Source organism: Lepus europaeus, chromosome 20, assembly GCF_033115175.1.
Source record: "Lepus europaeus isolate LE1 chromosome 20, mLepTim1.pri, whole genome shotgun sequence".
Taxonomy (NCBI): Eukaryota; Metazoa; Chordata; class Mammalia; order Lagomorpha; family Leporidae; genus Lepus; species Lepus europaeus.
This window is the reverse complement of record NC_084846.1, coordinates 40,175,007-40,199,429: the sequence shown is the minus strand read 5'-3', so window position 1 is coordinate 40,199,429 and position 24,423 is coordinate 40,175,007. Positions and strand designations below refer to the sequence as shown.

The window sequence follows — 24,423 nt, the reverse complement described above, 5'->3', positions numbered from 1 at the left end:
TTGATGGAGCCTTTTGGTTTTTCTGTGTGTGAGATCATGTCTTCTGTAAACAAGGATACTTTGACTTCCTCTTTTCCAGTTTGGATGCCATTTATCTCTCTTACCTAATTGCCGTGGCTAGGACTTCTAGTTCTTTGTTGAGTAGGGGTGGTGAAAGTGGACATTTTTGCCTTGTTACAGATCTTGGAGGAAACACTTTCAACTTTCCCCATTTCAGTATGATGTTAGCTATGGGGTTTTCATGTATGACCTTAATAGTGTTGAAGTATGTTCTTTCCATATCTGATTTGTTGAGAGTTTTTTTAAGGTTTATTTTGTTTGTTTAAAAAGTGGAGTTTCAGAAAGAGAGGAAGAATGAGAAGAGAGAGAGAGAGGGAGAAAAAGAGAGAGGATCTTCAATCCACCGGTTCTGGTTCACTGTCCAAATGGCTGCAGTAGTCAGGCTAGAACAGTCCAAAGCCTGGATCTCCATCTGCGTCTCTAATGTGGGTGGCAGGGGCCCACGTACTTGGGTTGTCTTCTGCTCTTTTTCAGGCACATTAGCAGGGGGCTGCATCAGAAATGGAGCACTCAGGACTGGGACCAGTGTCCATATGTGGTTTTGGCATCACAGGCAGTGACTTAACCTGCTGTGTCATAATGCCATCCCCGTTGAGAGCTTTTGTTCTTTAAGTATTTGATAGAATTCAGCTGTGAAACCTCTGGGTCCTGGACTTTCATTTGGTCAGAGACTTTTTTTTTTTTTTTTTAATTACAGAATCAATCTTCTTGCCCACTGTTGATCTGTTCAGCTTTTCTTTTTCTTCAGGAGACAGTCTTGGTAGGTGTATGTTTTTAGGATGTTTTTTCTTTTAGGTACCTGATTTCTTCTAGTTGTCCAACTTTGCCATATTATTGCTTGTAGTAGTTTCTTTTGATCCTTTGTTTTTCTTGTGTTATCAGCTATAGTGATTCCATTTTCATTTTTTATGTTATTTGTGTCTTGGCTTAGACTAACTAAAAAGTTTGCCAGTTTTGTTAATTTTTTTCAAAATACCAATTCTGTTTTATTGGTATTTTCTATTGATTTTAATTTCTATTTCATTTGTTTCTGCTTCAATATTTGGTATCTCTTTCTTCTAACATTTTACTTGGTTTTTTCTTCGAAGATTTCTAGTTCCTTGAAGCATATCATTAAGTTGCTGATTGAGATATTTTCCTCTATTTTAATGTTGACACTTACTGCTATCCATTCCCTTTTTAAAACTACTGTTTTTTGTATCTGTGTTGTATTTCCATTCGCATTTGTCTCAAGATATTTTTAAATTTCCCTCTTGATTTCTTTGAACCATTTATTGTTCAGGAGTATGTTGTTTAATTTCCACATATTTGTGAATTTTCCAGTTTTTTTATTTTTAGTTTAATATCATTGTGTTCAGAGATGGTACTTGGTTTTATTTAAGTCTTCTTAAGTTTACTAAGACTCCTCTGGAAGAGTGAGCATAGCGATGACTTTCCATTGGGAGCTTTCAGCAGAGATATCTTAGTGGTGAAAGTTGTTAGGGCCAACTGCAGAGTATGTGACGAAGAATGATACACCCAATTGTTTTGTATTCCTAGCATTTCCAAATGTCCCAAGTGTGCTAACCTCACAAAAATACATTCCCTATGGTTATTTCTCTACTGTATTGCTTCAGATTTTTAATTGGAATCTTCAAGTCTACTGAAGTTATTTTCTTTTTTTTTTAACTTTTATTTAATGAATATAAATTTCCAGTATACAGCTTATGGATTACAATGGCTTCCCCTTCCCATAATTTCCCTCCCATCCGCAACCCTCCCCTCTCCCGCTCCCTCTCCCTTTCCATTCACATCAAGATTCATTTTCAATTCTATTTATATACAGAAGATCAATTTAGTATAAATACTTCAACAGTTTGCACCCACATAGAAACACAAAGTGAAACATACTGTTTGAGTACTAGTTGTAGCATTAAATCAAAATGTACAGTACATTAAGGACAGAGATCCCACATCAGGAGCAAGCGCACAGTGGCTCCTGTTGTTGACCCAACAAATTGACACTCTAGTTTATGGCGCCAGTAACCACCCTAGGCTGTCGTCATGAGTTGCCAAGGCTATGGAAGCCTTCCAAGTTCACCGACTCTGATCATATTTAGACAAGGTCATAAAAGACAGGGTGACTGAAGTTATTTTCATTTGTGGATAGCTGTCTAATTGTTGTCTTTTCAGCAGGATGAATGCTGATATCTCTCACATTGCCATTCTGCTGACATAGAGGTAAGTTCTTTAGAAGGAATTGATTGACTAGTTGGGATGATTTTACTTGATACTTTTTACTCTCTGTGTTAGAGAATTTAGTAGTATCGCTAAGATGGCAGTTCCAAAAGCCATCTGCAAATTCAACAAAATTCCAATCTCAATTCCAATTTTCTTATTTTTCGGAAATAGAAAAGATAATTCACGTGTTCATATGTAATTTCAAGAGGCCCTGAGTAGCAACACAATGTTGAAAAACACCAACAAATTTGGAGGACTAATACTTCCAATTTCAAATTTACAAGAAAGCATCATAAGCTTGACAGTGTAGTACTGGCATAAATGTAGACATATAAACTAATAAAATGGAATTCAGATTTGTATCTGTGGCCCACTGATCTTCAACAAAGATGTAAAAAACATCCAAAAAGAAAATAATATTTCTTCAATACATGGTGCTGAGGCAACTGGATAACTTCATGCAAAAGAAGTAATTTTGGACCCGTCCCTCACACCATTTGCAAAAATTAACCCAAGATATATCAAGGAACTAAATATAAGAGATAAGACTCTAAATTCTTAAGCTTAGAGATAATGATTAATGACCTTGGATTTGGAAATGAATTCTTACAAATGACATGAAGAGCAAAAGTAACGGAAGAAAAATAGATAAGTTGAACCTTAACCAAATTTACAAAAACTTTTATACATCAAAGATATTATCAGGAAAGTTAAAATGCAACTTAGTATAGGAAATACATTTTCAAATCCTTTATCTGACAAGAATCTAGCACCCAGAATAGTTGTAAAGTACTTTTCTATTCTGGGTACTAGATTCTTGTCAGATAAACATCATACACTTGGGCTTCTATAACAAATAATTTATATGGGGTAATTTATAAATAACAGAATTTTTTTCTCCTAGTTCTAGAGGCTGGGAAGTCCGAGCTCCAGGCACCAGCATATTTGGTGGCTGGTGAGGTCCCGTTCTTCAGGGATGGCAGCTTCCTTGTCCTCACATGGCAGCAGCAGCAGAACTCATCCCTTCCTCCTCTCCCATTCATAGACGTAGATCCCTCATGACGTAAGTACTCAAACGTTCTACCTCTTCATATGAATACTTTGGAGATTATGTTTCAGGATATGGATTCTGAAGGACATCAACTTTCAGACCATTGCACAACCTAGATAACAAATATATAATACATTTGAATAGATATTGTTTAATACAGTATACAAATATTAAATAAGAACATGAAAATGTGTTCAACTTCATTAGTCACTAGGGAAATGCAAATCAAGATACAAAAAAATACCAGTTTATACTCACACACACACATATGTGTGTGTGTATATGTGTATATATATATAATCAAGAAAAAGGAAAATAGTGTCATCAAAACTATGGAAAAAAATGGAACCCTTGTACTTTGCTGGCGGAAATGTAAATGATGCAGTAATTACACAAATTTACTGGTTCCCTCCAGGAAAGTTTAAGCATAGAATTAGCATGTGATTCAGCCATTAAAAGGAATGAAGTACTGATATATATACGCTACAACATGGATAAACTTAGAAAACATTATGAAAAATGAAAGATGCCAAGCACAAAGACCCAAGAAATACAAATAAAATTGACAGATTTTCATCAGGCTAAATGGTGAGCTAAATGGTGCGTAATTCTAGTTCTTAGGTCTCTTTGCTAATTGCAACAGTGTGTGTTGTTTACTGCAGGCATTTATTACATTTTTGTATTACAAACAAATGGGATGATCCCATTTAAAGTGAATAGTAATCATTGTAATCTTTATTATCTATTCTTATCTGCTGTTTTATTGCTACCATAAGTGCTATGATTTTGATAGGGTTTATTTTTACCAAAACTCTGGTTGAGGGATTAATGTCTTTCTGACAAGACTGAGTTAGTTCTTCTGGGAGTTCCCATAAGAGCAAGTTGTTATAAAATTAACCCAGGGCCTGATCTCCCTCTATCTTGCATATGTGCCTCCACTTTGTACATGTTAGCTTTCCCTTCTTATCCATGATGTTGTGATGCAACATGAGGCCCCCACCAGCAGCCGAGCAGATGCTGGCACCACACTCTTGAACTTCCCCACTTCCAAAGTCATAAGCCAGAGTAAACCTCTTCTTTATAAAGATATTTTGTTATGAGAGTGTCAATTGTTAACAACAGGAGTCACTGTGCACTTACTCCCCATGTAGGATCTCTGTCCTTAATGTGTTGTACTATGTGAAGTAACAGTATAATTAGTACTCCAACAGTACTTTACACTTTGTGTTTCTGTGTGGGTGCAAATTGTTGAAATTTTTACTTAGTATATACTAAGTTGATCTTCTGTATATAAAGATAATTGAAAATGAATCTTGATGTGAATGGGATGGGAGAGGGAGCGGGAGATGGGATGGTTGCGGGTGGGAGGGAGGTTATGGGGGGAAAAAGTCACTGTAATCCAAAAGCTGTACTTTGGAAATTTATATTTATTAAATAAAAGTTAAAAAAGATATTTTGTTATAGAAACCAAAAATGGAATGACAATATTCTGTTAGATACATTTAAAGTACTGCTTTTAAGATGTAAACATGCTTGCCTTATACTGAGGAGGAGTGAGTGAATAGGAGAGATAATAAGATGATTCAGGCTACTAACCTTTTCTAAAACCAGTCAAGAACCCTAGACAATTGTGATTAGACTCTTTCCTACTCTCTTCTGCTAGCACAAACCAACAGTGTGTACTAAAATTATTGTATGTGATCCCACCCTGCCAGTGCATACAATCTGTCTTTCAAAATCAATGGTACAACTTCAAGATGACTTGTGATTTTTGCTGCTTGGAGTTTGTTGTCTATCCTACTAGTTAAATACCTCTTCATAAACATATATGCATATTTGCAAGCTTCTTTGTCATGTGAGAAATTACCTGCATGTAATGGTAGTCTGCAGGCTGCCCCAGAGCAACTCAGACCTAATGAAAATGCTTGAATCATTCAGTTTGTTAAATCAGTTAGAAACAGAGCAAGAATAGATGGGTTAAAACACTAAGGGAAGGTGCACACAGGACAGAAGGACCACATCTGGATTCTTACTTAAGCATGTATAAATGCTTCTCTCCTGCTGCTGTATTAACATTCCTTTTTGCTCTTGAGGTTATAAGGACCAGAATTAAGGTGAATAACAATGCCTACAAAGGTGCTCTCACAGAGTAATATGGTCCTGTTCCAGTGGCATCTTGAGGTCCTTCATCACTGGCTAATCAGGAACACCTGCATGCTTATGTGTGTGTAACTCTAACTGGGATGACCCACATCTAGACCTATGTGACATATTTTCTATATATTTCTAACCACCTTGAATGAAAAGTAAAATCATAGATGAAGAGTCTAAGGTTTCAAAGAATTAAATTAATGCACACAGGTATTGTAGCACCTGCCTGTATTGTTCAATGCCTCTTGGGTCTTGTAATACTGAAGGTGACTGCATATCTGCTTATGTCTTCTCAAGACAACTGAGGACAGGAGATGCTATTACTAAATGTGACCTTTTAACAATGAATCAAGATGGCACCAGTGGGGAAGCCAATTATTTCTGGAACCTGATTGTTAACTCCAGGTGATGGGGTTAGTACCTAGTTATGACTACGCCCTTCCCACTCTGCCAGTACAGGTTGTCATTAAGTTGGTGACTGAAAATTCGACAGATGGATGCGGGATTGCTTTCATGGGTTCTTTTTCATATCTTCTATGAATCTTGGCAATGAGGAAAAGGAAATTACTACTGTACCTTATAAACATGAAATTTCTCTTATTTAGTCCCAGATTTCATTCGTGTTGACTGTTGGAGATGCTGAAGCCAAAAGATTGTGTCTCTAACAGAAAACCTTTGAGTTAATGAAAAGAATTCTAAATAGAAGTCTCTTCATAAAGACCTATCCATTTGGCAATTTGGCGACTGAAAAATTGTCTATTTCCTTTAAGGAAAATTTTGGAGCAAGAGGCAACATTTAAGCAGATACTTGGAACTCAAAGTCAATGGCATAATTCAGAACAATCAAATTTAATATGGTTTGTGGTTTTGCAGTAAAATTTCATATAATCCTAAGCAAAAAAATGAAACTCCCTTCCCAGAGTCTAGGAAGGAACTTGAACTGATACTAAAAAATAAGTTAAACCAAACCAAAGGAAACAGACAGTAGGATGAGAGGTTCTGCCAACACAGGATGGAATGGAACAGATAGTCACATACATTATCATTTTCCAAAACATCCTCTGCCCTGGAAGCCAATGTTACCATTTGGCATGCCAAAGGCCATGTGAGCAGCCATTAATAACAAGCTCAGGTCAACCATATCCTATGAATCTCTTAACCCTTTAATCTCACAGCAGTACTGTTTTGAAGATATGGTGGCATATTTGTTTGTAGAAGAAGTTTGAAGATTTGAGGTTGTCCAGAAGAAATTGCCTCAAGGGATCTTTTCCATTCAGAAGTTATGTAATCTGCTTTCATTAAAGTCCAGAGACTCTCATGCTTTATGCTCAGAGAAGCAATTATCCATTTCACTTGTTTATAGTCGCTCAAAGGTACTCCTATGACAGGAAGAAACTGAAAATTACCTGTTCTATATCAGAATATGACAGTTATAGGGCTGGGCCTTTGATGTAGCAGTTAAGTCATTGCTTGAGATGCCTGCATTCCAAATCAGAGTGCCTGGGTTCAAGTCTGGGCTCTGCTCCCAATTCCAGCTTTCTGCTAGAGTGCACCCAGGAAGACAGCAGGTGATGGTTCAAGTACTGGGTCCCTACCACCAAAATCGGATATCTGAACTGAGTTCCTGGTTCCTGGCTTTGGCCTGGCCAACTACTAACAGGTTCTCTTTTTCATTTTCAAATATATAAAATATATTAATTTACAAAAGGTGACAGTTAAATTTGTGCCTACCATTTTAGGACAATAACAATAATATATGGGAAGTAATTTTCTGCTTTTGGATATTCATTAAGCAAAAGACATTATAAAAAATAAACATCCTGGGGCCAGTGCTATGGTGCAGTGGATTAAAGCCCTGGCCTGAAGCACTGGCATCCCATATGGGCGCTGGTTCTAGTCCCGGCTGTTCCTCTTCCGATCCAGCTCTCTGCTATGGCCTGGGAAAGCAGTGAAAGATGGCCCAAGTCCTTGGGCCCCTTTACCCACATGGGAGACTGGAAGAAACTCCTGGTTCCTTGCTTTGGATCATCACAGTTCTGGCCATTGCGGCCATCTGGGGAGTGAACCAGCAAATGGAAGACCTCTCTCTCTGTCTCTCTCTCTCACTCTGTAACTGTCTTTCAAATAAATAAAATAAATCTTTAAAAAAAAATACCTCATGTAAACACATGACATTAAAAAAAAAAGATGATGCTGAAGTGCTAGTTTCCTTTGTCTAAGCAGATACTGTATTTTTAATTTCATCAACATCCTGATTTAATCTTATAAATAGCTATTTTGTAGCAATTAAAGTCAGAGAAAACAAACTCTAAAAGGATTAAGTAATGACTCCCATTCAAAATGGGGGCCTACCTTTATGGATTAAGCCCTCTTTCCCAGAGAAAATATAGGCAAAGTTTTCTTTGAAATTGAAATATGCATTTCTTAGTGAATTTTTTTTCATTTTTGTATTGTGGTAAAATACATGTAATATATATTTTACCGTCATAACCATTTTCAAGTCCAGTAATACTAAACACATTCATATTGTGGTACAACCATCACCACCATACACCTTCACTTTGTAATCTAATATTTGCTGTGATTGTTGAGGTATTTTCCTTCTATTCCTGATTTATTGTGTGCTTTACTCATGAAAGTATAGTCAATCTTATTAAATACCTTTTCTTCATCAACTGAGATGATCATGTGGTTTTTGTCATCAAATCATTGATCTTGTGTTGGATTATGCTTGTGTTCCAGGAATAAATCCTACTTGGGCGTAATGTATAATGCTTTCAGTATGCTATTGAATTAATCTTACTAGTACTTTGTTGGGGGATATTTTCATCCAATGTTCGTAAGAGAACTTGGCATGTAATTTTCTTTTCTTCCATATTATCATTGACTTGCATTGGATCAAAGCAATGCTGGCCCCATAAAATGAGTAAGGAAATATTTGGAAAGCCTTTAGAAATATTGGTGTTAGTTCTTTAAGTGTTTAGTGAAGAGATTCAGGCTTGCTTGCTGGGAGATTTTTTGGATTACATATTTAATCTCCACACTACTTTTTGTCTCATTAGATTTTCATTTCTTCATGATTCAGTTTTGGTATATTTTGTGTTTGTAAGAATTTATTAATTTCCCTTGGTTTATCAAATTTGCCCACATACAATTTTCATAATGTTCTCTTATAACACTTTTATTTTCTGTAGACTAAGTGTATTTCCGTCTTTCATTTCTAATTTTAATAATTTGACTCTTTTTCTTTTTCGGTCTAACTAGTTTGTCAGTTGTTTTTCAAAGAACCATCCCTTTGATTTTGTTAATTTTCTCCATTGATTTTCTATTCTCTACTTTGTGGACCTCTGCTCCTACATTTATTACCCTCTTCTGTTCTTTTTTCCTAGCTCTCTAAATTGCAGTTATGTTGTTGCCTGAGGTCTTTCATGTTTTTAAAAATTTATTTATTTGAAAAGGAGAGAGTGAGAACAAGAGAGTGGGAGAGAGAGAGAGAGAGAGAGAGAGAGAGAGAGAGAGAGAGACCATGCTCGCTCATTCACTGGTTCACTCCCCAAATGCCTGCAGTAACAAAGGCTGGGTGAGGCCAAAGCCAGGAGCCGGGAACTCAGTATAGGTCTCTCACATGAGTGACAGGGACACAGTCACCTGAGCCACTCCCCATGGCCTCCAAGGGTGTATATTAGAAGGAAATTGGACTTGAGAGTAGAGCCAAACTTGATTTTCGGAAATCTAAAATGTTATATGGGCATCCCAAGCAGAGTCTTAACTGCTATACCAAATACCCAACTCTGCATTTTTACATTGGCTTTAAATTTTTTATTTGTTTGAGAATTATGAGACAGAAAAAAAGAGAGAGAAAGAAAAAGATAAATCTCCTATCTGCTGATGCACTCCCTAAATAGCTACAATGGCTGGGATTGAAGCTGGTAGCCAAGAATGCGATTCAGATCTCCCATGTAAGTGATAGAAATCAAATTACTTGGTGCTGTCACTGCTCTCTCCCAGGGTGTGCATCAGCTAGAGTCAGGAGCCATAACCAGGAATTGAACCTAGGTATTTTGATGTAGCATCAACCAAGTTGTATGTCATCAGATGAATGGATAAATAAAATGTGGTGTATATACACAATGGAATATTCTGCAATCTGCAATAAAATGGATGTAACCAGAGGACATCAGATTAAGTGAAATAAGTTGGAGACAGAAAGACCAAAACCATGTTCTCCTCATGTGGAAGCTAAAACTACTCTATCTAAACACAAAATGGTAATTACTAGAGGCTGGAATGGGTGGGGGACAGAGGTATTTGAATAAAGAGTACCAAATCTGAGTTAGATTGAAAAAATATTATTATATGACATTGTGGTGAGACTACAGTTCACAATAAGCTGGTTATAAATTGTATGAACTAATAGAAGAAGACCCTAAGCCGGCAATCATAAAATAAAGTTAAAGAAGGGAAATGTCAGTTACCCTCTATTAATTAGTATACCTTGTATAAATGTATTAAAATGTTAAACTCTAGCCCATAAATATGTACATTTATTATTAATTGTTTTCTAAACAAATAAGAAATAATAGATAGACTGAAACCATGGAAAACTTAGAAGCCACATTTACAGATGACTCACCATGAGGAAGATTCAATAAATGTAACTAATGGGAGAATTAGCAATTCAAAACTAGACTAAAAATACAATAATTAACAGTTGAAAAGTTAGATGGATAAGTGATAGATAGGAATAATTAGAGTATTGATACATTGGAAGATTGATCAATAGGAAATATGGAGAAGACTTAAGTAAATATAGAAAATTTCATAGAAAGTATCTGATTAGGTCTAACAGGAGTTTCATAAGGGAAGAATGGGCCAGCCAATTTTGTCTATATGAGAATCGCATTGGTTGTCTCTCAATATAGTTGATACTGACTGTTGGAATTTCATTTTCTTCTTTAATTTCCTTGGCAGTGCACTTTCTAGTTTTCCATCTGTCTCCCTGGTGATATGTTAATGAAGGCATATGGGAAATCTAAGTATAGAGAATCAATAGGGGAATAATGCTACACACTATATATAGCGTGTGAATGTGAATTGTGGAGACATTCTCAAGGGATGGATTTTCCGATTAAACCATCATTCTGTCTCACATTTACTAAGTAAAAGCAGAAGTAGACACATCATAAAACAAAACTAAACTTCAAGTTTAAAAATAATTTTAAAGCAATATATGATAAATGGTATATCTTCTTCATGTACAAATTTCTTAATCCACATTTATACTTTCATTCTCTCGCCTTAACAAATATTTCTCTCACCTCAGAGCTTTGCTTTAGCACTTTCAGTCCATGTTCCAAGTGACATGGTTGACCTAGTTTCACAAGAACACTTAGAAAGCATTGTTATTTCAATTTTTAAAAATCCATCTTCTGAGAGTATGACATCTTATTATTTAATTTCTTCTACCTCACACTATTGTTATGAACTCTAAAAATAATCTCTTACAATATTCATTTAGCCTGATGATCCACTGTCTTCAGTCTATTTCAGTCACAATCTAGTCTTCCATTTTCTATTGACATTTTGAGGTAGCCTTGTATATATACACATTCAGTATTATTGTCTTTTTAAAATCTATTGTGTTCAAATCAAGCCATGTGAGACATGGATCTAAAGTTTTCATCTTGGGCTTTTAGACAAGCAATGCTTTGTTATTTTGCTTAGCTAGTCCATTAAAATATAGACTAGTCCATTAAAATATAGACTATTCAAGAAGTCAACTTCTGCTTTAATGGTCATTGGGGAAGTCCAGGGAAGGGCTTTGTGCTACTGCTGGGAAAGGGAGATTTTCCTCTGGGCTCGTGAGCTGGCGTGTTTGTCTGCGGAGTGGCTTCGGTGGTTTCTTGTTGAAAGAGCCAGAGGAAAAATAAAACGGAACTGTTGTCTATACCACAATGAGCCTGAGGAGAACAGTAGCTAACTGAGAGTTTTGTTTATGTGCTGCCCTCTCTGGCACACTGAATTGCTGTACGACTGTATGTGCTTTTAGTTGTTACTGTAATATGACTGACCTATCTGGGATATTCACTGAGTTTTTATGCAGATTGCAGATGCATCCAAGGTGCTACCACTTGAAACTCCTAGAAACAACTTTCAAAGCATAATGATATCATGGCATGAAGGGAAAACAACTCTGATAATCTATATCCTATATATAGTCCTGAAATGTTCACAGAGAAAATACTACATAGAATAGTTAGAAATCTTTGTTTTCTTTCAATCATGCAACCTCCCATTAAGCACTGATTCTATTTCAAATGATGAGAATTGGCAAAAGATGGAGCCCAGTTTGGATCTCTGAGAATCAGATGGTCTCTGAGGTTCAACCCTGGGCTTTGAGAATTTTCTCTTCTAAGTGTTTTTCCCTTGCTCCTGAAGAGCTGAGGGATAAATCCAAATAATAAATTATATGAGTACTCAACATAAAATATCAAATTTATTAACAAAGGCAAAAAAAAAGAAAAAAAATCTGTATGGAAATATGAGAAGTTCATTTCTTCTTTTTGTAGGAGAGAAAATTGTTCCGAGTCATCTGAGGAAAACAGTGCAATAAGAACCACATTCTTAAGCCCTTATTCACTCAGTGCTTCAAGTGTTCATAGGCACTTATCCTAAGGATCTGGTACAAGTATCTAGATATCTCAGCATAATATGTATTATAAAATTTTAAGCCGAGATTGAACTGTCTTCCACTCTGTAGAAGCTGTTGATTTAATCAACCCTTTATCATGTCATGGAAGCATATCTGACATGAAAATACATTGTGTTCTTTTTCTCACTGACATTTGAATATGAACAAATGGCAAGCCCATGGAAAATTTAAATGAATTGTACAGGGAACACTCATATAACTACATCTGGACTCTGTAATTAATATTTCACTATTCTTCCTTCTCATCAGTATGTTTTTCTGGGTCCACCCATCAATAGATATATTTTTTAAAGATTTATTTATTTGGAAGTCAGAGTTACACAGAGAGAGGAGAGGCACAGAGAGAGAGAGAGAGAGAGGTCTTCCATCCGATGGTTCACTCCCCAGATGGCCACAATGGCCAGAGCTACGCCGATCCGAAGCCAGGAGCCAGGAACTTCCTCCTGGTCTCCCACATGGGTGCAGGGTCCCAAGGACTTGGGCCATCTTCTACTGCTTTCCCAGGCCACAGCAGAGAGCTGGACTGGAAGTGGAGCAGCCGGGACTAGAACTAGTGCCCACATGTATGCCAGCGCTTCAGGACAGGGTGTTAACTCGCTGTGCCACAGCGCCGGCCCCCATCAATAGATATTTTTAAGGTGAATTTCATGTGACCAGTGTTGTGGTGCAGTGGGTTAAACAACTGCTTGAGACATCAGCATCCCAACAGAAGCATCCCATATCAGAGTTACTATTTGAGTCTTGGCTAATGTTCTTCGATGGTTAATGTTCCCTGTTAATGCACTTGGGAAAGCAGTGGAAGATGGCTCAAATACTTGGGTCCCTGCCACTCATGTGGGAGACCAGGATGAAGGTCCTAGCCCCTGGCTTCATCCTGGTCTAAACCTGGCTGTTGTGGCCATTTGGGGAGTGAACCAGTAGATAGAAGTTTATTCCCTGTCTCTCTCTCTCTCTCTTTCTCTCTGTTTTCTCCCCCTGTCACTCTGCCTTTAAAATAAATAAATCCTTTAAAATGAAAATGGACTTCAAAGTAAGAGGCAGGTTTGAGTATACTTTCCCCTAAATATTTTATTTAGCATGTATATCATTAACTAGAATTAAATATTTGGTATTTTAGGTAAAATTTACAAAGGAAAAATAATGAATCTTAAGTGGACCATTAGGTGAGTTTTGATACAGACATATACCTGTGTAACCCAAGCCCCTATCAAGATACAGGATGTTGTAGTCATTCTGGAAAAATCTCCCATACTTTCCTTGTTCTCTGCCCTCCCACCACAGCAACACTCTTCTGATTTTTTTTTCCACAGAGATAAGCTTTGCCTGCTCTACATACATACAAATGGGTTCCTACAATTTGTACTCCTGTGGATAAGTTTTTTAATCAATATTATTTTTGAGATTCATCCATATTACTGTATGTATGGATGGCTTATTCCTTTAACATGAGTACTATTCCATTGTAAAAGGCATCATATTTTTTAATCTATTCTGAATAAAAATAAGCTATCTAGGAAATGTGAAATGTGAATATGTAACATGTTATTAAATGAAAAGGAAAAGACTGAAAACAGGATGGATAAATATAGTTTCATATTTGTAAAACACATAGACACTGAAACATACACACACACATTATAATAGTAAATACCTTGGGTGATAGATTTTGGTGATCACCATTTTGACTTGCATGCTTTCTAGCTCTTCTACAATCAACCCTGAATAACTACCATTTACCCCTTTTCATTACGGGATTGCAAGTGATGGTGCTGGAAGGAATTGAGATTGGAAAGACAACCCTGGGCTATAATGCAAGCTCCTTTCCTGAACTCAACGGGAAGAACAGAAATGGAACTGCTTGGCTGGAAGAGCCACCGCAGATGACCGTCTCCCCACAGGAGTCACCAGAGTGCACTCTGGACAAACATCTTGTGAAAAAGTCTCCTCTAAATAAAGGCTCCCGTGGAAGTCCTATGCCTGGACAAGAAGCCACCTCATAAAACCTCCTGGAGTTATTTTTTTTCTTCTTTACAAAGATTGTAAATTAATCTTTAGTTGTTTCCTAAGGAGAACAGGGGAAAGAAAAAAATGAAGCATTTAAATCAAGGGGTTGAGATTAAAGAATGGCAAGTGAGAGGGGAAATATAAATTGTACAAAAGGATAAAAAAATTGTGTCAATGTGATGCATTTCTTCCTTTCCATCACATGAGTTACACAGAGCAGGTTTTAGTTTCACAGACAAGATAGCAATAGTCAAGTATGACTCCACAAAAATCATGGAAAGTGGTGACTTATTTGTAAACCAAATCTTGGCTACCTCTTTGTGTAAACTCAAACTCTCTTCTATATCTATTAAGATCCTCAAATGTGTTGTGACATTTAAAACACTTTAAAAAGTTATGTCCTAACTTGAGGCCTTGTGAAATTTGTTTGTCATTAGAGCCAGCAGGCACTGGAGTCATTCACAATGGACAATGACTTGAGTGGTCCTCAGTTCAACCCTAAGCAGCTCAGGCCTTCCTGAGGAAGCCATGTAGTCTACCTCCTTGTTGTTGGAAAACAGCACGGGGCTGAGGAGCTGGCCTTGGTTTTTCTCCTTTCCCACTCTTACTCAGAAGAGAAATAATTTAAGAGCAAAGGATTAGTGTTGGGGCAGGCACAGACACCCAGACTTTCCCACATTTTTGAAAATGAAACCATTAGTGAGGTGTATGCAGGGCCACGTGAGGGTCGGTAGCTGCCATGGTTCCGTGAGTACCAGGCTTGCCTCTGCATTTATCCCTTTTATGTAAAACAGGTCATCAGAACTAGACCTTTGAGAGCAGCTCCTGCAGCCACAGGAAGGCAGGAGCTTCTGTAGCCCCATGGGCTTCTCTTCCAAGAAGAGCTGATAGAACAACCACTGGGCAAAGTAGGCAGTGCCCTGCACACAGTGTCAGATTATGGCTTTGAATCCCAGCCCCACCCAAATGGTCGAAGCTCTTGTATTCTAAGTTTCTTTCTTAATATTGGGTGAAAGTGTAGCAAATAGAATGTGTATTGTGTTACAGCACTTGCTACAGACCCGAGCCTTAACATCCCTAGTTAGAATAGTTGATTCAGATTTTTATTAAGCATTTATTTGTTTAACACTTGGTACTAGGCATTGATGGTCATATAAAGACAAATCATTTAATGATTGCAAACCTAAGACTCCTCTTGTCCATCTGGTCTATCTTAATCTGAATACCAGGTGTACCAGTGACTAGTAGCCAAGAAGACTGGGAAGTTACTGAACCGCTCTCTACTCAGTTTTCTCATTTGCTAATTAAAGATGATAAAAAGTGTCTTCTAAAGCATCCTCATCATTTTGAATAGTAAATGAGTTAATATTTATGAAGCACTTAGAAAGCTCCTGGCTCATAGTAAGTCTACCTATTTTTCTATTATTGGTGTTTTTAGATATGGTACTTGCTTTAAAGACCTGAATGATTACAGAGATGAGAATAACAATATATTGAACTCTTTGATGGATGCTTGGTTGGAAGAAAGCAGTGGCCGGTTTGGGTATGAACTAGAAACTTGATAGTAATTTATTTTTGACATTTGAATTAATGAGCTAACTAAGAACAGCTATATATCACCCCTTCTCCACAAAGAGATGAAAAGAAGCTCTTAATCTGCTCAAGCGTTCCAGGTGTGGATTGATGCAGTGTCTTGTGATGGAATATGATCAACCAGGGCCTAGGAGTGGTTCCCTTCCACTCCACCAGCCTCCCTAAGTATAGGAGGTGAGGTGGGAAGGAGTTGCAAAGGAGAGCTTTAGGACATTGCTTATGACCCCAGGGGCCATCTTTTCTGATCCTGTCCAGTTGTATAATATCTCTTCTCAGAAGCAAAGCAATCTTTGCTGGCCTTTCCCATGGAACCTCCCTATTCTTTTCCCAGATTTATTTCTCCTGGGGGACAGATTAGGTAGAATAGATGAATTGCACAACTTTTCCCCTTTCTGCCTTCGCTAAAATTATACTGATGTACTGGCCACAAAACACCAGCAACTCAGCAAGAAGAGTCTGCCAGGAGTCAGTGCTGGGACAGAGAACAAACACTGACTGAGGCCTGTTGGAGAAGGCAGAGTGAAATCAAGAAGGCAATCCCAGGTCGGAGACCAGCTGTCAGTCCTACAATCTCCAAGAGTTGGCTGCAGATGGACACCTGAGAACAAAGCCAAGCAAAAGAATGAACAGAGGTGAAAGATGAGAGCACAAGGGTTATTTCCACTACGATCACTGAAGAAATGGAGTCACACTCAAAAAAACAGAATCAGTCCGCATTCATAGCTATTCTGCGAGGCTTCATGAGATAACAATTATCTATATTTGACAGAAATATATATATATATATAATTGACTATTGAAAAGAAAGTTATAGACGCCCAAGGAATAATTAAAAGCATGCTAGTACTTTCCAAAAAAGAAAGAAATGATCAGTTGTTGTTTTTACCCATCATGGATGGACAGTCTCTGCTGAGAAGTCCAAGGAGCTGCTGTGAGGTTGAGTCAGACAGCATGGTAAGGGTGCAGTGCTGGAGGTGTTGAAAGATCCATGTGGCACCAGAGTAGAGCCTCTCTCTTGACTGAGGGGACACCCCAAGAGCCTTTTCATCAGGAGCAACCACTTGCAAGTACAGAGGCCCTCCCTCAAAATTCCACTGCCTTTTTCAATCAATGTCAAGGTTTCAACCTTTTTTATTTTTTTAAAGATTAATTTTATTTATTTGAAAGACAGCGTTGCAGAGAGAGGTAGAGACAGAGAGAGGTCTTCCATCCGCTGGTTCACTCCCGAGATGGCCGCAACAGCCGGAGCTGCGCCGATCTGAAGCCAGGAGCCAGGAGCCTCCCATGGGTCTCCCACGCAGGTGCAGGGGCCCAGGTCATTGACCCTCGTCATTCCAGCCCCAGCTTCCCTTGTGGGAAGGATAGAGTTTAATGCCATAAACTCTATCCTTGATTCCTTCAGGGTTAATTCCTTTTACTCTGAAAGTCTTGGTTGATAAAGTCCTTTTAAGAACTGATCAGTCTCTTTGCCATTTGTTATTCCTTTTCTCCAGATCCATGTTCACATTCTCCACCACAGAATTACAGGTAGAACACAAAGGTGATGCATTCGGTCTTTTCCCTATGACTTTCCCTATATATTTACATTAAAAGAACTTCAAGCAGGAACTTGAGAAAAATCACCTCCCATTAGAAAATCTTGTATAGCCGGCGCCGTGGCTCAACAGGCTAATCCTTCGCCTTGCGGCGCCGGCACACCGGGTTCTAGTCCCGGTCGGGGCACCGATCCTGTCCCGGTTGCCCCTCTTCCAGGCCAGCTCTCTGCTGTGGCCAGGGAGTGCAGTGGAGGATGGCCCAAGTCCTTGGGCCCTGCACCCCATGGGAGACCAGGAGAAGCACCTGGCTCCTGCCATCGGATCAGCGCGGTGCGCCGGCCGCAGCGCGCTACCGCGGCGGCCATTGGGGGGTGAACCAACGACAAAAGGAAGACCTTTCTCTCTGTCTCTCTCTCACTGTCCACTCTGCCTGTCAAAAAAAAAAAAAAAAAAAAAAGAAAATCTTGTATAGCTTCCTGAGAAGATGGCTGCTGGCTCCTGGGGACAGCAATTGTATTATGTTCAATCCAATCCCCTGTGTTTTGAAAGCTGCTACTTTCGGCCGGCGCCGTGGCTCACTTGGTTAATCCTCCGTCTGCAGCTCTGGCATCCCATATGGGTGCCGGGTTCTAGCCCTGGCTGCTCCTCTTCCAGTCCAACTCTCTGCTGTGGCCCGGGAAGGCAGTGGAGGATGGCCCAAGTGCTTGGGCCCTGCACCCACACGGGAGACCAGGAGGAAGCACCTGGCTCCTGGCTTCGGATCGGTGCAGTGCACTGGCCGTAGCAGCCATTTGGGGAGTGAACCATGGAAGGACGACCTTTCTCTCTGTCTCTCTCACTGTCTAACTCTTCCTGTCAAAAAAAAAAAAAAAAGGTGCTAGATGCTACTTTCAAATGTTGGATGTCTTTCTCACTGGGTCAGCATTATCCACGTAGGCCCTGCGATCAGGTCCTATTGTAACACGTGCCAATGTTGTGGCTTTTACCACAGTATCGCTAAAGTCATGTCTTTTCTTTCTTGTATCCAGTCCGGATTGAAAGCAATTAAGACAGCTTTCTCTGCTTCTGATAGATTCAATATTTTAGTATTTAGCGGATTTAAGAAGTAGTGGATGAGATAAAAGAGAAGAAAAAAAGGAAGGAAAGAAAGAATTGGAAAGGATTTCTCTTGCTTAATGATGCATGGCCAGAATTAGAAGCCAAGACAGGAGGTCCCTAGGATCTGCATTGGAGTGTGAATGTGGGAAGCAGAGTAAAAGACATCAAACCTTTTATTCCAACTCAAGCTACAGTTCCTCTCTTTTCCCTATTCTGTATAGTTTGAGTGTCCTCAGCTATTCCCTGCATGTAAATAATGACAGGTCATACACATTCCCTCCCCATGTCTATGTGGAAAGGAAGTTTTGACTTACAAGGTTAGGAGGCCCTGACACTGTGTTATCTACTGTGGGACAGAGCAGACCAGAAAGATCTTCAGTTTCCTGGATCTGGGCCCTGGATCAGGAATTTAAACCACTGCTTCATTAAGGACTCTTTCACTCTCAGAGAATATTGCTGAAGGTGATTCTAGTTTGGGTCAGTGTAAGGGAGAAAAGCTCTTCCCCAGCTCATGACTAACTGCCCTGAGGGGTGGATGGAGGCCCAGGTTACTAAGAGCCCATGGGTCCTATATTTATTTTTGTCCACTCTAAGGGTCATTGAAAAATGTGGCAGTCATGATTTGCTAAATCATGTTGGAAACAACCTCTAGAAATGTTAGCTTGGGATCAGATACACTGCACCTGGAAAATTCTGAGTCTCCTGGGTTGAAGAAAAATATTTCCAAGAGAAGTGGGAAAAATTCTTTAGCTCGGGCCTTCTTTTGTTGTTGACCCAATCTGGGTGTTGTAGAACACATCCTGCCTTTAGATCAGTGATGCTAATTCAAGACACTGTCAGTTCATTGACTCAGTTAACAGAAGAGTTCAAACTCAGGTGAGGCCACTAGTTTCTATGCCATAAACATTGCAGTGACAATGTGTTTGCACTTCCCTCATAAAATAACAAATTTGTTTCACTTAGGCAAAAATTTCCAAGTTTTATATATTGGAAATTAGAATGTACTAAGGAATATAGTAGAATGTAATATCATAAAGCATTTCCAGAACTTTAGAATGGAAAATAATCTTATATGGGGAGAAACAACCATGAAAGGAAAAGCTTAAAGGAAGGGATTCATTGAGCCTTAGTTATCAAAACACGAATCCATTCTGACTACTATTTATTTTCTCTTTAAATTAGGAAATATTTTACAGACATAGAAAAGCAGAGAGAAGAATGTAGCCAATATTCTTGCTATAAATTTTTGCTACATTTCAGTAAAAATTCTTCAGTCTGAATTTTAGATCCCTCTGCCATCTCCACTGGTCCTATTTCTCTCTGATCCTGCCCAAAGTAAACCATTCTTCTTAGTTTGCTATTCATCATTTCCTGACATGTTTTAATGCTTTGAAATCATATTTACCTATCCCTAAATAAATGCATAGTATTGGTTTTCTTGATTTCCCATCTTTTCTGCTTATTTCCATTTCCATGTTTCCTGCTATGTTGGAATTCTATGTAACTAAGAATACAAAGAAATAGTACTGATACTAACACTGATTTTTCTAACTATGCGTGTGGTTAAGTACTAATACTGTGTAAATAACTCTTCACTCTTGTTTTCTAGCTTGAGATCTCAAGATCTGAGATTTCTGGAAGGTAAAGTTGAGCTTTAACACTGAAGTTAGATTGGAGCAGTGCGTGAGGGAGTAGATACCAGAAGGACTGTGACGTTGGCATAGAACATTATCAAAGTATTGGATCAGTCAAAAATGTAAACATGGACAGGAAATACTGTGAGAACTTCAAGAGTTTTCATGTAGGAAGTAAAATGGCTTTGAAGAATTTATTTTACCACAAAACAGACAAGCATTTGACTCTTTTCTCTGCCCACAACATTAAAAAGCACACAATTGAGTTCTTTCACTTAGAGAAACTTACATGTCAGTTTTCAGAATAATGAATTTCAGATTTTATTATTCTACACATGAATAATCTCTGTGAAACAGTTTAGAGTGCAATGTTTTCTTGTCTATTATTTCCATGTGTAAGATCATTTAAAATATTTTTATCAGAATTAAACCCTGTACAAATCTGTACCCGTTCTGTTTTGCTGCCTCTTCCAAAAGAAACTTCAGAGTTTTGGTTTGGAACCCACTGGAATCCCTTCATCAGCACGTATTAGCTGTGTAACACTGGGCATGTTCTTTAACCACTGTAAGCTTCAGCTTCCTTTCTCTTAAGTGCAAATAATAGGGTTGTTTTGAGGATAAGTCAGAATCTGCATGTAGTAAGTGGTTAATGACTTGCAGTGATTCTAAGGCTCTCATAAAATATTTTAAAATGCCATTGCTTTTGTTTTGTACTTCTCAACATTTTCATGCAATTCTTTTGTGATTGCAAGTACCTTGTAACCTATGGCTTTGATTTAAATGCAATTATTTTTCACTGCAACTAGAATGAACTGTGTGATGTCTCCTGAATACAGCTGAGCCCTGTCCTTCACAGAACTTTTCTGTTACCCTCTTGGCACCTGTATCATGCATACACTTTAATGGATTAAGGACAAAATCATGATAACCTCCACAGATGCAGATAACATATATGATGAAATTCATTACTCATGATTGAATAACACTCTTAGCAAACTAGATTAGAATAGACACATGATAAGTTAATAGAGTAATGAAAAACAAAACACCAAACAATATTCTTAGTGATAAAAATGAAATTATTATTTTCAAATTTGGGAACAAAACAAGGATATTATTCTTTCTATTCAATATTTTGTCCTAGTTTATTGTCAGGTAGTCAGTGTAGTAAGGTAAGAAAGAATACATGAAATGTACACAATTTGGAAATGATTAAACAAAAGTAGACTTCCACTATGTGCTGCTGATACTATTTCTGAGGGAGTTTTCAAATAGTTCATGGAAAATACTTTTATGAAGCTTCTATTCACAGATTTCAAAAATGTTTTGCACCAAAATAAACATGTATCTTAAAATACATGTTTATTTGGAAAGCAAAGCAACAGAGAGAAAGATATGGGCTATGGAAGAGAGGAGAGAGAACTTCCTTTTGCTTTTCGCTTCCCAAATACCCAGTTTCAATGACTTGGCCAAACTGAAGCCAAGAGCCAGGAAGTCCATCTGAGTTTTCCACATGGGTGGCAGGGGCCTGAGGTATCAAGCCATCTGTTGCTTCCCAGGGTGTGCATCAACAAGAAGTTGGACTGGAAGCATAATTAGGACTTGAACCCATGTTCAAGTCTACTTTGGGATCTAGGAATTCCAAGGGGTGATAACTGATATTCCACAATGCCTGCCTATTTATCTTTTAATTCCATTTTCTGTGACCTTTTTGAAATATCCATGTATATAAAATAATTAAATTTAATTCATGGTTTAATCATGAGAATTAAAGAGCGTTTTGGAAGATTGTTATGTATAAAATCAATATTTATAAAACAATTCATTTCTATGTATCAGAAACTACCATAAAAAATTGGTGTTTGTAATAGTACCCTAGCATCCTATATCTAGTAATTAATCTGACTACACAGAAAACTAAACTATAGAAAACTTAAACCTAAATTTTGTGCTATAAGAAATGAATGGGGACAGGCATTTGGGGACACCAGTGAAGATGCCCATATGCATATCAGAGTGCCTGGGCTTGAGTCCCAGCTGAGTTCCTGATTCCAGCTACCTGCTAATGTGAATCTTGGGGGGGGGGGGGACAGTAGTCAGGTTCCTGCACCTACATGGGAGACCTGGATGGGAGTTCTTCCTGACTTTCCCTCTAGCTGCAGCAAGTGTGGGCATTTAGGGAGTGAACTAGCATATAGCAGTTCTTTGTCTTTTTGCTACTTGAAAAAAAAAAAAGCATGAATGTTACAGCTTTAAAAACTAGCGTATGTATCAAAAATGATAAAGCAGTGCTGCCAGACACTGTGGTAATTCTATGTTCTTTAAACAACTTACAACAATAGAGAAAATATATTTGCCTTCTGTTAGCCCTATTTTTCGGGAAGAAGTAAAAGGCAGCTTAATGAATTGGAGACAGTTGTTGGTGGTTTATAAGGACTGAGACTAAAATTAAGTTGGAGTTTACAGAAAATAGCTTTGAATTCTCCTTTCCTGTCCCTGCTTAAGCCCTGCTGGCTGCCAGGGCTCTGAGTCATCTGGTGGGCAAGGAAGGCTGAGGATGACCAGCAGAATGCAAGTCACATCATCTGAAACAGATAGTTGTTAGAGTAAATACAAACACAGTTGAGGGTTCCTCCAGACCCTGGTGTTTCTGAAAACAGGCACATGTGGGCGCCAGGCTGGAAAGTGGGTGTGTGTCCAGGCTGGCCGTTAAGCAGGTGGCCAGCTCCGCAGGCTACACTGACATGTCTTGTTTCAGTGGCCAGTTTCCTCTGAGGATTCTATATAAGCTCAGGGTCTTGCTTACCTGATTGATCTAGGAGAGCTACACCATGCAACAGAGGAGCCTGCAGAGGTGCCATCTGCATATGACCTCCACCTCATTCTGCGAACCAGGCAAAGAGCTCATCCTCTTTGCAAAGCTAGCAGGAAGTTTTCCAAGGAAGCATAAAAGCCGAGATCAGTTTACCTTCAAAAAGTTCCTGCAACAAGGATTCCGTGAACTCTCCCTGCAGGAGTGACATAGTTCTGGGTCAAGCTACTACTTACATGTGCAAAATGGACCACCCAACGGGTGGCTTTTTCTCAATAAACTGGACTGCCATGCTTTCTCCTTCCCACGCGTACAACTCTTGGTCCAGAAACAAGTTAATGACACTGGTATAGTGTCCTACCGAATAATTCCTGTTCATTGTAGCCATCTAGGACAGCAGGTAACCAAAGGGAAAACTATTAATTTAGTGGCTGTTATGAGCATAGCACTTGTAATGACAAAACATAGGAGCAGATTTGACAAAAATGAAACCAAGTTTCTAGTGCATTTTTTTAATTAAACTTTTATTTAATGAATATAAATTTCCAAAGTACGGCTTATGGGTTACAATGGCTTCCCTCTCCCAAAACTTCCCTCCCACCCACAACCCTCCCCTTTCCCGCTCCCTCTCCCCTTCCAATCACATCATGATTCATTTTCAATTCTCTTTATATACAAAAGATCAGTTTAGTATATATTAAGTAACGATTTCAACAGTTTGCCCCCATATAGCAACACAAAGTGAAAAAAAAATACTGTTGGAGTACTAGTTATAGCATTAAATAAGAGTGTACAGCACATTAAAGACAGAGATCCTACATAATATTTTTTTAAAAATTAATTAATTTTCTATGCCATTTCCAATTTAACACCAGGTTTTTTTTTTCATTTCCAATTATCTTTATATACAGAAGATCGATTCAGTATATAATTAGTAAAGATCTCATCAGTTTGTACCCACACAGAAATACAAAGTGTAAAAATACTGTTTCAGTACTAGTTATAGCATCACTGCACATTAGACAATACATTAAGGACAGATCCCACATGGGATGTAAGTACACAGTGACTCCTGTTGCTGACTTAACAATTTGACACTCCTGTTCATGGCGTCAGTAATCTCCCTAGGCTCTAGTCATGAGTTGCCAGGGCTATCTGTCTGCCTTTCACACACACTCATACAATATGACAAATCCAGGCAGAAGTTCCCTGAAATTTTCTGTAATAATTCATAAGCAATTGGTTTTGCTATTGCATCACTAATCCTGGTGGCCTACTATGGAAGCCTTTCTTGCCATATTAGACCCAGTACTTTTTTTTCCTTATTTCATGACTTGCCTTTTAAGCTTTCTCCTCCAAAATGACACAAACTTTAGCTTATGGCTTTGGCGTCTATTAAAACATAAAATCTCCTTCAGGTGGCAATAGACTTGATTATTGTTTTCATTTAACTTGGGGAGTTTAGTATCTCATCAGTTTGTTATATAAAAAAAGTTTTAAAGTCTTAGTCCAAAATAACTCCTACCCAGTTCACCCATTTGCAGACTGCAGAC

The 24,423-nt window shown here is 38.3% G+C and overlaps 1 long non-coding RNA gene across 3 annotated transcripts in view; it reads left to right on the top strand.

Moving 5' to 3' along the window:
- Positions 1-24,423, top strand: part of LOC133749704 (uncharacterized) — a 140,180-nt gene that overhangs the window by 37,336 nt on the left and 78,421 nt on the right. For all 3 annotated transcript variants that reach the window (XR_009864607.1, XR_009864608.1, XR_009864606.1), the window contains exons 4-5: positions 2,233-2,280; positions 3,185-3,343. This is a non-coding gene — a long non-coding RNA (uncharacterized LOC133749704). The remainder of the gene's footprint in view (positions 1-2,232; positions 2,281-3,184; positions 3,344-24,423) is intronic.